Genomic DNA, 15,249 nt, shown 5'->3' with positions numbered 1-15,249 from the left:
TCTACTTCCTTGGGTCGCCCAAATCTGGAGTACTAAAAGCAAATCCTGGTGATTCATTTGACAAGACAACACAGATGCGTCCAAATTTCTCCGCCCATATTATATTATAGTATATACGAAATCTGGAGTGCGTTGCCTCGTTGCCTTCCAAGAGAAGCTGCATTCCTTGCCAAAAAAGAGAGAGAGGCTGTATTTATAACTACCTCACCGGCCGCCACTAGTACAAACCATCACTCCATCTCCACCACCACCTCCACCTCTTCCCTAGTAGCTCCACCTCCATATCGGCGACGGACCACAATCGCGCGGCTTCGACTTCCTCTTCGACGGCGGCGGCGACAGAGGCGTGAGGCACCTTCTCCGCGGCGCATCACTCATCCTCGTCCCGCGGCAACAATGGCTGTATGTGAAATCACCATACCCTTGTGTATGGTAGAGATGATGATGTGCAGATAAAATTTTATTGGCGGTTGCTCATCCTTGTTTGAATATTTGGTGTAGATTCACATCTAGGGCAGGGTGTCAAGCGGGGTGGGTAGCGGGCTAACTAGTTTCAGTGCGAGTGCTTTAAATCTGCTCTAATCTCAACCACTATTTTCTCTAATTTTCTGCTTTGCGGGACGATTCGCGGACGCCGCTTGCAACCCTAATCTAGGGTATTGATCCTAGTTTAGTAGACTACTAGGATTTACATGCCAATTTGTTTTTAGACTAGATCCGGATATTTGTCAATACTACTACGTACTTCTTCCGTTCGTATTTAATTGACTCTAGTTGAAAGCATCGACAGTTCATTTTCTTCTCTCCCTCGCGTCGACTAATTAAAACCGAACAGAGGGAGTATTAGGAATCCATGTGCATCCGTACTACCAGTAAGGTATTGCGTTGTTGCAGAGGCTCAGTGTAATCAATATCTTTCGATATTAATATACTCACTTTATCAGAAAATAAATTAGTAATCCATGTTCAAACTTGCTAGTTTGATCGATGTTTGATATGATTTGTGAGGCCATGTATGGGCCTAGTTTGTTTTGCCTGGTGGTCAGTAGGCTGTTGATTTTTTTTTTGCTTGGTCGATCTGTGGTCGTTCCATGGCCACTGCTGATTAAGCATTACTAGAATCAACAATTTTTTGCTTGTCTGGTGATTGGAAGTGTATGCGCTCTTCTGAAGAGCACCATCGCACGATAATTAGTCTTAATGGAGATGCAGATGTCGATCAAGAGGGAGAAACATATCTTGATCATGCATTTCTCACGAGATTACTTGGTGATTGGAAGTAGAATCCACAATTTGCTGTGCAAACTTCTCAACATATGCATATATTCAATGAATTGGCTTTATGTGATCAATAGTACTTCTTATTGCAGATGGATGGAGGGGAAAGAGCGAAAAAACCGATACTTAGTGAGATGACTTCTCATTCTGTGACTTCGATATCCCGTATGACAAGGTAAATATATAGAACGACGATTCGTAGGTGATAAAAGCAGAATCCACAATTTGCCGTGCAAACTTCTCAACATATGCATATATTTGATTAATTAGTTTTATGTGATCAATAGTATTACTTATTCCAGATGGACGTAGGGGAAGGAACGAAAAAGCGGATGCTATGTGAAATGACTTCTAAATCGGTGTGTTCTGATATCCCAGATGACAAGGTAAACATATGGATCGACGCTTGTTTTGCCGCTGCCCCTGTTAGATGGCTAGATGCTCTGGTCTAATTTCTGTTCATGTGCTTATTATTGCAGAAACATAGAGTTGAAGAAAACTCTATATTGTCTCATGACAAAGGTGAAATGGCATGCCAGTCTTTTAAACCTCCGACGCCACCTTGTTTACTGTCTATGGAGACTGATGCAATGGACCTGTACTGATGAGCCTATACCTGGCATCATCGTGCCACATGAAGAAGGTTGTGGATTGGGTTTACCCCCTGCTGTAGAAACTGGTGGTGCAGCTGGAGCTGCTAGTGTAGAGCCTCTAGTGAACGGAGTCGTGCCACGGGAATTCTCTGAACTGGAGCAAGACGGTTTACCTATTGTCAAGACCGATGTAACTGGTGCTGATGCTGGAGTTGCTACTGATGATCCTGCACCCGAAGTTGCCACGCCACCCGAAGGAGGTTTTGTATTGGTAGAACCCGTCATGACTATGCCCACAGTACTGACTGGTGGTGGACCTGGAGCTGGTAGGGTAGAGCCTCTAGCGAAAGGTGTCGTGCCACGAGAATCCTCTGAAGTGGATATTGGTGGTTTACCCTCTGTAGAGACTGGTGGTCTACCTGGAGTTGGTATTGTAGAGATTTCAGCAAACGGTGCTGTCCCACCCAACTCCTATGAACTGGAGCATGTACCTGATGTGCCTTCTGTAGAACCTGATGCACCTATAAGTAGTGGTGATGATTCCGCTGAATCTGATCAAGAAGGATCTGCATCTCGAGGACAAGATGTCAGCTGTCATTCACCTGAACCCGAGCTGGAGTCAGCAACGGTAGCTTATATGGCACGGACTGTCCTTCAAGCTCTAAAGATCCAGTTGGATGGTTCATAGGACCAGCTACTCCAAGCCATTGTCACTACAAAAGACCAGCCAGCATGCTTCGTCATCTCCTGCATACTGTTTGACAAGCTGAAGCACTGCAACTGGCGCATTGTTCAATCCCATCAGCATGGAGAGAGGAGCTATGTTTATGTCAAGATGATTCATGCTGATTTGGTAAGGTTCCATGATAAGATGTATGGGTGGGGTGAGGCAAGAGCCACATTTTGCAAAGCATTCACACAGTCTTTGCTCTTGAGCCGGACCCCATGGATGCTTACCCGGTGGTGCAGCTGTCCCGACTTGATATATGTTTTATGATCAGTATGTCTTGTCATTGGAACTGTGATGTGGAGCTACCTTTCTTATGGTTTCTAGGCTTTTGGTTTCAACATGTATTATGGAGCTTACCTTAGGACTTTCGCATGCGTTTGGCTGTTGACCTGTAATGTTTGTGGTTGGTTGTCTAATCTACTTGGCACAATCACATTGCAAAGGCAAATGTTCCTTTTCTCTTTAATTGTTATTATGATTTATGTGTTATAACCAGGCAAGAATATGCAATCTTGGTTCTCTGACCGATATATATTTACATACAACTTTTGTTCACATAATAACACTTACACGGGAAAAGAGTAGCTTTCTCTGTTGGACAAACACCAAACCACAAAAGGGTAACAACACAATATCCAAACTAGGTACGGCACCTGTTGAGCATACATGACTTTTGGCGTAAAATCACGTTAACCAACACTAGCATCATCTTGTTCTTTGCAAGGTGCTATGCTTATCAGTCTAATCCCAATACACGACCTACTTCAGGTGGCACGATGATGTCAAGTGCAGGCTCACCAGTACCAACTCTCTTGCATAAGTCTCCATTGAAGGTACGCCACTGCTGCAGTAGACACCATTAGCAATGCAAGCTGAAGGTGTTCTTATCCTCATATCAGGATCACATAATACAGGTGTCAAGCTACATGCACTAGCCAACACAATCAAAAGTCCGAACTAGGATCGCTAGGAAAAAAACATGAAGATCTTTTTTTCGAATCCCACGCTGAACATCTTTTTCACTAATTAGGTAAGCTCCTGCTGACAAACATATTACAGCAACTCCAGCAGTGGCTCTATATTTTGGCGCTGTGGGCTGATGCTGCGCATGGAGCCGGCAATAGCTTCACCGGAAGCTGCAAACTGTGGCGGCCAAATGCAGGGCTGAAACAGCGTATTTTCAGAGGCGCTATAAATGCAGTGCCAAAAACAGAATATAATGAAAAATAGAGTGCAGTAAAACAGAAGATCAAACAAAGACTAGAAATAGACATAAAATAGGATAAAATTAGCTTGATAGATACTCCGTAGTTCATATTTTTACAAAGTAGTGCGATAAAACAAAACTAAAACTCGACATCTGACGAGTCCGGTGTCGTGCCCGACACCGGATCCGACGAGAAGAGGTCAATCCAACGGGGGTCATCCTCTCCAATGGTGGTCGGCCCGGCGAGCTGCGCTTCGATGAAGGCCCGCTTCGTCGCCTTCTCCGCCCTCCGTCGTGCGTGGTCCTCCTTCTTCGCAGCCCGCCTCGTCGCCTTCTCCGCCCTCCGTCTGCGGAAGTGCTCGTTCTCGGCGGCAACATCCTCGGGGAAGCGGGCCGCCCACTCGCGCGCCGCGCGCTCGTCCCGCTCGGCGATGCGCAAACGGCGCTCCGTCTCGCGGCGGTGGCGCTGTTCCTCCTGTCTAACAATGTACGGCGGCGGCGCGAGATCCTCGGCCTGCTGGCGCGTCCACACGTCATGGAAATTCATCGACGATCACGGGCGCCCGAGCCGCCACGCCACGGCGTCGTACGCGCGCGCGGCCTCGTGCGCGGTCTCGTAGGTGCCGAGGCCGATGCGCTCGCCGCCGTCACGTATCTCCGCGTAATACGTACCTTTGGGGCGCGCGTGGACGCCGCGGTACCCCGTGCCCGAGACGCGGCAGTACCGCGAGCTCGACGCGAGACGAGGCATGGAGGCGGCGGAAGCGGAGCCGCGGCGGCGGAAGCGGAGCCGCGGCGGCGATATTAGGCGCAGATGGGCAAATTTCAGCAACCCGTGTCCATCTTTTTTTTTGGCAGGATTACGCCATGTACCACCTTCCAATTAGAAAATAGTACTGTTCAGTCTTCCCCTGTTGGGCCCAATATTTCACTTTGGGTTGCCAATGGCCATCTACATGGTAATTGCTATCGGCTTACTTGCTCCGGCTGTCGAAGCCCAATAACTACAGATGGGCCTTTCTGCTCATGCAATTTCGGCCCTTTTCTAATGAAACACAGATCCTATGAATGGCAAAAAAAAAAAAAACCGCAGAGATTATACATAAAAGTTGTTTTTATTTATTTTGAATTATTGGGTTCCAATTTTTGAAACTGCTCATGCCCAATATGAAAATCCTTGATCGCTCCATACCCACATGGATAACGGTATTTTTAATAATTCATAAAGTGGATTTGAAATTTAAAACATATCCTAATAATTCTATGATTTAATCTATCAACTTGCAAGATCTTGGAGAGAAAAAGCTTGTATTAGTCTGCAGAATCCTCAACGTTTCAAAGGAGGCAGTGGATCAAAAGAAAAAGGAAGTAGCCAGAAATTAGGGGTCAAAAATAACTCCAAGAAATGAAACTTTTATTGTTCGTAGAGGATGACATGCGGGACCCATGAGCCAGCAGCTTACTCAACGTTTCAAAGGCGGCATGAGATCGAAAGAAAAAGGCAAGTGACTAAATATCAGGAGCCAAAAATAATCCAAGAAATGAAACTTATTGTACATAGAGGATGACATGCGGGTCCCATTTTGCAGCAGCGGTTTCAGCATTTCAAATGCGGTTTGAGATCAAAAGAAAAAGAAAGTAGCCAGAAATTAGGGGTAAAAAAATTCCAAAAAAAGAAAGTTGATTGTACATAGAGGATGACATGCGGGTCCCATGAGTCAGCAGCTTACTCAACGTTTCTAAGGCGGCAGGGGATCAAAAGAAAAAGGAAATAGCCAAAAATCAGAGGGTGAAAAAAAAACCAAGAAAAGAAATTTTATAGTACATAGAGGATGACATGCGGGTCCCATGAGCCAGCAGGTTCCTCAACGTTTTCAAAGGCCGCTGGGGATCAAAAGAAAAAAGGCAAATAGCCAGAAATTAGGGGTAAACAATAAATCCAACAAAGGAAAGGTTTATTGTTCATAGATGCTGACATGTGGGACCCATGAGCCAGCAGCGTCAAGGCAAGTGACCAAAAATCAGGTGTAAAAAAAATCCAAGAAAAGAAACTTTATTGTACATAAAGGATGACATGTGGGTCCCATGAGCCAGCACCTTACTCAACGTTTCAGAGGCGGCTAGAGATCGAAAGAAAAAGGAAAGTGACCAAATATCATGAGCTAAAAATAATCCAAGAAATGAAACTTTTATTGTACATAGAGGTTGACATATGGGTCCCACTAATACAAGCTCTTTCGCTCGAAGATCTTGCAAGTTGATTGTACATAGAGGATGATATGCGGGCCCCATGTGTCAGCAGCTTACTCAATGTTTCCAAGGCGGCAGTGGATCAAAATAAAAGGAAATAGCCAAAATCAGAGGGTGAAAAATAAATCCAACAAAGGAGAGGTTTATTGTCCATGGAGGCTGACATCTGGGACCCACGAGCCGCCAGCCGTCCTCTACGTTTAGAAGGCGGCCGGGATCGAAAGAAAAAAAGGCAAATAGCCAAAAATTAGGGGTACAAAATAACTCCAAGAAAGGAAATGTTTATTGTTCATAGAGGCTGACATGTGGGACCCATGATCCAGCAAAGTCTTCAACGTTTCAAAGGCGGCAGGGGATCAAAAGAAAAAGGAAGTAGCTAGAAATTAGGGGTAAAAAATAACTCCAAGAAAGGAAACTTTTATTGTTCATAGAGGATGACATGCGGGACCCATGCTCCAGCAGCTTTCTCAACGTTTCAAAGGCGACATGAGATCGAAAGAAAAAGGCAAGTGACCAAACATCAGGACCCGAAAATAATCGAAGAAAGAAATTTTATTGTACATAGAGGATGACATGCGGGACCCATTTAGCAGCAGCGGCCTCAACGTTTCCAAGGCGGAAAGGGATCAAAAGAAAAAGGAAGTAGCCAGAAATCAGGGGGTCAAAACAAAATTCAAGAAAAGATATTTTTCAATTGGGCTGCATCTTGCCATCTGGGCCTTCGAACTATCGTGCTGGACGCCTTTTGACTCCTACAATTTTAGCCCACTACAAAACATGAAAGTCCTATGTTTCGCAAAAACAAAAAACAAGGAGATTCAACATATAAGTTTGTTTATGTAAAAATAAAGATTTAATTTATCCGTTTGCAAAGCTCAGAGCGAAATAATCAAGATATCACATGTTTCTTGTACGGGGAGGCTGACATCGGGGACCCATGAGCCAGCAGCGTCGTCAACGTTTTAAAGGCGGCAGGGGATGGAAAGAAAAAATAAACCAAAAATCAGTTGGTCAAAAATCCAAGAAAATAAACATTTATCGTTCTGAGAGGATGACATGCGGGACCCATGAGGCAGCAGCATCCTCAACGATTCCAAGGTCATAGGGATCAAAAGAAAAAAAGGAAATATCCAGAAATTAATTAGGGGTTCAAAATAAATCCATCAAAGGAAAGTTTTATTGTTCATAGAGGATGACATGTGGGACCGACCTACCAACAGCGTTCTCATCGTTTCAAAGGGGGCATGAGATCAAAAGAAAAAGGCAAGTAGCCAGAAACTAGGGGTAAAAAATAACTCCAAGAAAGGAAACTTTTATTGTTCGTAGAGGATGACATGCGGGACCCATGAGCCAGCAGCTTACTTCAAGTTTCAAAGGCGGCATGAGATCGAAAGAAAAAGGCAAGTGACAAAATATCAGGAGCCAAAGATAATCCAAGAAAAGAAACTTTATTTACATAGAGGATGACATGCGGGTCCCATTTTGCAGCAGCGGTCCCAACGTTTCAAATGCGGCTTGAGATCAAAAGAAAAAGGCAAGTGACCAAATATCAGGAGCCAAAAATAATTCAAGAAAAGAAACTTGATTGTACATAGAGGATGACATGCGGGTCCCATTTAGCAGCAGCGGTATCACCGTTTGAGAGGCTGCATGGGATCGAAAGAAAAAGGCAAGTGACCAAATATCAGGAGCCAAAAAAAATCCAAGAAAAGAAATTTTATTGTATGTAGAGGATGACATGCGGGTCCCATTTTGCAGCAGCGGTCTCAACGTTTCCAAGGCGGCACAGAACCAAAAGAAAAATGAAGTAGCCAGAAATCAGGGGTGAAAAAAATCCAAGAAGAAAGATTTCAATTGGGCTGCATCTGGACATCTTGGCCTTCGAACTATCCTGCTTGGCCTTTTGACTCGTACAATTTCAGCCCACTCCAAAACAGGAAAGTTCCGAATTTTCTAAAAAAACAGGAAAGTCCTATGCTTCGCAAAGACAAAAAAACAAGGAGATTCAACATACAAGTTTTTTATGTAAAAATAAAGATTTAATTTTCCGTTTGATATAGCTCAGAGCGCAATACACTGTTTATTGTCTGCAAAATAATCAAGATATCATATGTTTCTTGTACGGGAGGCTGACATCGGGGACCCATGAGCTAGCAGCGTCGTCAACGTTTTAAAGGCGGCAGGGGATGGAAAGAAAAAATAAACCAAAAATATGTTGGTACAAAATCCAAGAAAAGAAACATTTTCGTTCTAAGAGGATGACATGCGGGTCCCATGAGGCAGCAGCATCCTCAGCGTTTACTGTTCATAGAGGCTGACATGTGGGACCCGTGAGCCAGCAGCGTCCTCAACGTTTTAAAGGCGGCATGAGATCAAAAGAAAAAATTAGCCAAAAATCATTTGGTAAACAAAATCCAAGAAAAGAAACATTTACCGTTCTGAGAGGATGACATGCGGGACCCATGAGGCATTAGCATCCTCAACGATTCCAAGGCGACAGGGGATCAAAGGAAAAAAAAGGAAATATCCCGAAATTAATTAGGGGTTCAAAATAAATCCATCAAAGGAAACTTTTATTATTCACAGAGGATGACATGTGAGACCGACCTGCCAACAGCGTCCTCATCGTTTCAAAGGGGGCAGGAGATCAAAAGAAAAAGTCAAATAGCTAGAAATTAGGGGTCAAAAATAACTCCAAGAAAGGAAACTTTTATTGTTCATAGAGGATAACATGCGGGACCCATGAGCCAGCAGCTTACTCAACGTTTCAAAGGCGGCATGAGATCGAAAGAAAAAGGCAAGTGACAAAATATCAGGAGCCAAAGATAATCCAAGAAAAAAAACATTATTGTACATAGAGGATGACATGCGGGTCCCAATTAGCAGCAGCGGTCTCAACGTTTCAAATGCGGCTTGAGATCAAAAGAAAAAGAAAGTTGATTGTACATAGAGAATGACGTGCGGGTCCCATGAGTCAACAGCTTACTCAACGTTTCCAAGGCGGCAGGGGATCAAAAGGAAAAGGAAATAGCCAAAAATCAGAGGGTGAAAAAAACCCAAGAAAATAAATTTTTATAGCACATAGAGGATGACATGCGGGTCCCATGAGCCAGCAGGTTCCTCAACGTGGCATGAGATCGAAAGAAAAAGGCAAGTGACCAAATACCAGGAGCCAAAAATAATTCAAGAAAAGAAACTTGATTGTACATAGAGGATGACATGCGGGTCCCAATTAGCAGCAGCGGTATCACCGTTTGAGAAGCGGCAGGGGATCGAAAGAAAAAGGCAAGTGACCAAATATGAGGTGCCAAAAAGAATCCAAGAAAAGAAAGTTTTATAGTACATAGAGGATGACATGCGGGTCCCATGAGCCTGCAGGGTCCTCAACGTGGCATGAGATCGAAAGAAAAATGCAAGTGACCAAATATCAGGAGCCAAAAATAATTCAAGAAAAGAAACTTGATTGTACATAGAGGATGACATGCGGGCCCCATTTAGCAGCAGCGGTATCACCGTTTGAGAGGCTGCACGGGATCGAAAGAAAAAGGCAAGTGACCAAATATGAGGTTCCAAAAAAATCCAAGAAAAGAAAGTTTTATAGTACATAGAGGATGACATGCGGGTCCCATTTAGCAGCAGCGGTCTCACCGTTTGAGAGGCGGCAGGGGATCGAAAGAAAAAGGTAAGTGACCAAATATGAGGTGCCAAAAAAAATCCAAGAAAAGAAAATTTTATAGTACATAGAGGATGACATGCGGGTCCCATTTAGCAGCAGCGGTATCACCGTTTGAGAGGCGGCAGGGGATCGAAAGAAAAAGGCAAGTGACCAAATTTGAGGTGCCAAAAAAAACTCCAAGAAAAGAAAGTTGATTGCTCATAGAGGATGACATGCAAGCCCCAATTAGCAGCAGCGGTGTCAACGTTTCCAAGGCGGCAAGCGATCAAAAGAAAAAGGAAGTAGCCAGAAATCAGGGGGTCAAAAAAAATCCAAGAATAGAAAGAATTTTGGTTCATAGAGGATGACATGCGGGACCCATGATCCTGCATCGTAAACGGCTCGATCGGAGAGCGTTGAACGAGATGGCGCAATCGAGAAAAAAACAATGCCAGAGAGGCTGCCATCTGGGCCCTACATCCCTCGGCGGTGCGGATTTGCGTTGACTCGGCCGGCGAACCCGAGAATTCGAGATGCACCACGTCCCGGGCCACCATACGCAACGTTTTGGCCGGTTTCGTCGGGCTAGGTGGCCTCAAAAATGAGAAAAAAACATTTTGACATGCACAACGGACAGACCCAAAATCGTCGGCCATGGTACACCAGCAACCACGGCGCGACTTCAACTTCGTCGGCCATGGCAACTTTTCTTGTAGTGAGCGTTGATGAAGATGGCGGTGGAGATGGCAGCGGTGTCGATGTAGAAGCCTTCCGGGGGCACTTCCCCGTCCCGATGGCGTGCCGGAACAGAGACTCCTGTCCCCCAGATCTTGGCTTCGCGATGGCGGCGGCTCTGGAAGGTTTTCTCTGGGTTTGTCAATCGGTGTCGAAGTTTTAGGTCAGGGAGGCCTAAATAGGCGAAGAGGCGGAGTCGGAGGGCTGACGAGGAGACGACACAGTAGGGGGCGCGGCCCACCCCCTGGCCGCGCCAGCCTATCATCTGGGGCCCACAGGGCCCTCCTCTGGTGGCTCTCGGGTGTTCTGGAAGCTTCGTGGGATTTTAAGATGCTGGGCGTTGATTTCGTCCAATTCCGAGAATATTTCCTTACTAGGATTTCTGAAACCAAAAACAGCAGAAAACAGGAACTGGCACTTCAGCATCTTGTCAATAGGTTAGTTCCGGAAAACGCATAAAATCATCATAAAGTATGTATAAAACATGTAGATATTGTCATAAAACAAGCATGGAACATAAGAAATTATCGATACGTCAGAGACGTATCAGCATCCCCAAGCTTAGTTCCTACTCGTCCTCGAGTAGGTAAACGATAACAAAGATAATTTCTGAAGTGACGTGCTACCAACATAATCTTGATCCAATAATAATGTAAAGCATATGAACTGAGATCAAATCACTCAAAGAAAATGTCTATATTGATATAAGAGATGATAATGCAAGAGTCAAATAAGCTAGAAGTTTTCATGAACTATTGCTTCAAAGACATGAAACTGTACAAAGTTCATTAAAGATGTGTTAAGTATTCAGCGTAGAAGTTCTATCCTTCATTCCAAGCATCAAGTAAATTTTCACAACATAAGAAGGATTACGTCAAGTAAACATAAACATGAACGTCATGAATCAACTGTTTCGAAGTCTACTCAACTGGTGAGCGCAAGCATTTGGTATTAGCACCAGGATGTTATGGCATAAAGAACGTTAATGGGGGTTTGGAAGGCCAAATGGAAGAAAGGCTTGCAAAGCTATAAGTGACCATTAGACAAGAGGAAGCCTTATGATCAAAGCGATGCAAGGAGTAGTGATTGCCATGCAACGGATGCACATAGAGCTATATGTGTATGAAAGCTCTCCAATGGAACTAGTGGGGGTGCATCCAACTTGGTTGCTCACGAAGACCTAGAGCACTTTTGAGGAGGCTCATCATTGGAATATACAACCCAAGTTCTATAGTGTAAATTCCCCACATAGTTATACTAGTAAAATATGAAAACTCTCTCATATGGAATATAGGTGCTAAACATGAGCACAAGTGTGGATAAAAGATAGTAATGCTGCCCCCTTTTTCTTTATTCTCTTTTTTCTTTTTCTTTTCTATTTTTTTTCTTTCTTTTCTTTTTCTCTTTTTGATGGCCTCCATGGCTCTTTTCACTTTTAGGGGCAACATCCTAATATGACAACACACTTTTTGGTACAAATAACTCATAGTGAATAAAACATGATGTATGAAACTGTATGCCTCTGCCTGTGTAGCAGGATGTGCAATGATCTAGCGTAACATGGGTAAACCACACATCAGCTGTATATGATCATGCAAAGCAATATATAAATAATGAATGACAACATGGCATGTAATGTAAAAGGGAAGTTGCATGGCAATATATCTCGGAACAGCTATGGAAATGATGTGGTAGGTAGGTATGGTGGCTGTTTTGAGGAGATGTATGGGCTTATGTGTAGGAGAACAAGAGAAAGTCCCCCCCCCCCCCCCCCGGGTTTGGATGTACTGGCGAAGTATGCACAATTCTCAATGTGAGCAAAAGGCAATGCACAGTACCGAAGATGCTAGCAAATTTGGATGGTGGAAGTGCCAAAAACCGTAGCTTAACATTAGTCAAAAAGAACTCACAAGCTTATTGCAAACAACTAGCAGGTTCATCATTAAGAGCATGATTAAAATTTACTCCAAGGAGGGCCGTTCACGGTGGCAGAAGTACCCCGCTAGCTCCCTCGACCTTCAGCACAACTTAGTTATTACGATGAACTCTCAGACATGGAAAGCTTTCAAGTCCAACTACACCTTCAACTATTTAAATAGAGTTTGTAGTACGGCACAAGCTTAAAGACAACAATCCACTACTAATTTTAAATTATTTATCCAGCAAGCCTTACCATCTAAATACCTCAAAACATTTGCAAAGAATCAAGTTATCAAAGCTCAATGTTCTACAAGTATTTTGTTATACACTACCACATGCAACATTTCCCGTTTCCAACCATACAACAATTAACGAAGCAGTTCAACCTTCGCCATGAATATTATGAGTAAAGCCTAAGGACATATTTGTCCATATGCAACAGCGGAGCGTGTCTCTCTCCCACACAATGAATGCTAGGATCCACTTTATTCAAAAAAAAACAAAAACAAAAACAAACAGACGCTCCAAGCAAAGTACATAAGATGTGATGGAATAAAAAATAGTTTCACTAGAGGAACCTGATAGTGTTGTCGATGAAGAAGGGGATGCCTTGGGCATCCCCAAGCTTAGACGCTTGAGTCTTCTTGAAATATGCAGGGGTGAACCACCGGGGTATCCCCAAGCTTAGAGCTTTCACTCTCCTTGATCATATTGTATCATCCTCCTCTCTTGATCCTTGAAAACTTCCTCCACACCAAACTCAAAACAACTCATTAGAGGGTTAGTGCATAATCAAAATTCACATTTTCAGAGGTGACATAATCATTCTTAACACTTCTGGACATTGCACAAAGCTACTGAAAGTTAATGGAATAGAAAAATCCATCAAGCATAGCAAAACAGGCAATGCGAAATAAAAGGCAGAATCTGTCAAAAACAGAACAGTCTGTAAAGACGAATTCCTAAGAGGCACCAGCCTTGCTCAAATGAAAATGCTCAAATTGAATGAAAGTTGCGTACATATCTGATGATCACTCACGTAAATTGGCATAATTTTCTGATTTACCTACAGAGAATTAGGCCCAGATTCGTGACAGAAAAGAAATCTGTTTCTGCGCAGTAATCCAAATCTAGTATGAACCTTACTATCAAAGACTTTACTTGGCACAACAATGCAATAAAACTAAGATAAGGAGATGTTGCTACAGTAGTAACAACTTCCAAGACTCAAATATAAAATAAAAGTGCAGTAGTAAAATAAACACATGGGTTATCTCCCAAGAAGTTCTTTCTTTATAGCCATTAAGATGGACTCGGCAATTTTAATGATGCACTCTCAAGAAATAGTATTTGAAGCAAAAGAGAGCATGAAGAGGCAAATTCAAAACACATTTAAGTCTAACATGCTTCCAATGAAAAGGAATCTTGTAAGTAAACAAGTTCATGAAGCATAATGCAACAAGCATAGAAAGATAAAACAAGTGCAGCTTCAAGATTTTAAGCATATAGAGAAGTGTTTTAGTAACATGAAAACTTCTACAACCATATTTTCCTCTCTCATAATAATGTCCAGTAGCATCATGAGCAAACTCAACAATATAACTATCACATAAAGCATTCTTATCATGAGTCTCATGCATAAAATAATTACTACCCACATAAGCATAATCAATTTTATTAGTTGTAGTGGGAGGAAATTCAACAAAGTAGCTATCATTATTATTCTCATCATCAAATATAGGAGGCATATTGTAATCATAATCAAATTTATCCTCCATAACAGGCGGCACCAAAAGGCTACTATCATTATAATCATCATAAATAGGAGGCAAAGTATCATCAAAGAAAATTTTCTCCTCAATGCTTGGGGGACTAAAAATATCATGCTCATCAAAACCAGCTTCCCCAAGCTTAGAATTTTCCATATCATTAGCAACAATGGTATTCAAAGTGTTCATACTAATGTGTTCCATGGGTTTTTTAATTTTCGCATCAAACCATCCATGTCTTAACTCAGGAAAAAGAATAAAAAGCTCCATGTTGCTTTCCATTATGCCAAACTAGTGATAAACAAGAAACAAAAAGATGCAATTGCAGGATCTAAAGGAAATAGCTTCGAGTACTTACAACGGAGCCGGAAAATAGCTTAGTAGCCGAGACCGGAGTGTGAGTACCTTTTACCTTTCCTCCCGGCAACGGCGCCAGAAAATACTTGATGCTGTCCAGGACTGGCGCACTGTTGATGAGGGAGGAAATGGTGTAGCTTTCCTTCGTTCCCCGGCAACGGCGCCAGAAAATAGCTTGATGTCTACGCACACTCCTTTTCCTGTAGACAGTGTTGGGCCTCCAAGAGCAGAGGTTTGTAGAACAGCAGCAAGTTTTCCCTTAAGTGGATCACCCAAGGTTTATCGAACTCAGGGAGGAAGAGGTCAAAGATATCCCTCTCATGCAACCCTGCAACCACAAAGCAAGAAGTCTCTTGTGTCCCCAACACACCCAATACACTTGTCAGATGTATATGTGCACTAGTTCGGCGAAGAGATAGTGAAATACATGTGGTATGAATATATGTGAGCAGTAGTAACGGCACCAGAAAATAGCTTGATGCTACAACTGGCGTGTGGTTGATGGTGGTAATATTGCAGGCAGTACAGATGCAGTAGAACAGTAAACAAGCAGTGATTTTAGTATTTGGGAACAAGGCCTAGGGATTATACTTTCACTAGTGGACACTCTCAACATTGATCACATAATAAAACCACTCTACACTCTGTTGTTGGATGATGAACACCACTAATTGCGTAGGATTACACGAACCCTCAATGCAGGAGTTAACAAGCTCCACAATATTCGATATTCATGTTTAAATAACCTTAGAGTG

The sequence above is a fragment of the Lolium perenne genome, chromosome 7 (assembly GCF_019359855.2).
Source record: "Lolium perenne isolate Kyuss_39 chromosome 7, Kyuss_2.0, whole genome shotgun sequence".
NCBI classification, from domain to species: Eukaryota; Viridiplantae; Streptophyta; class Magnoliopsida; order Poales; family Poaceae; genus Lolium; species Lolium perenne.
The sequence above is the reverse complement of the archived record's forward strand: the minus strand, read 5'-3'. Positions refer to the sequence as shown.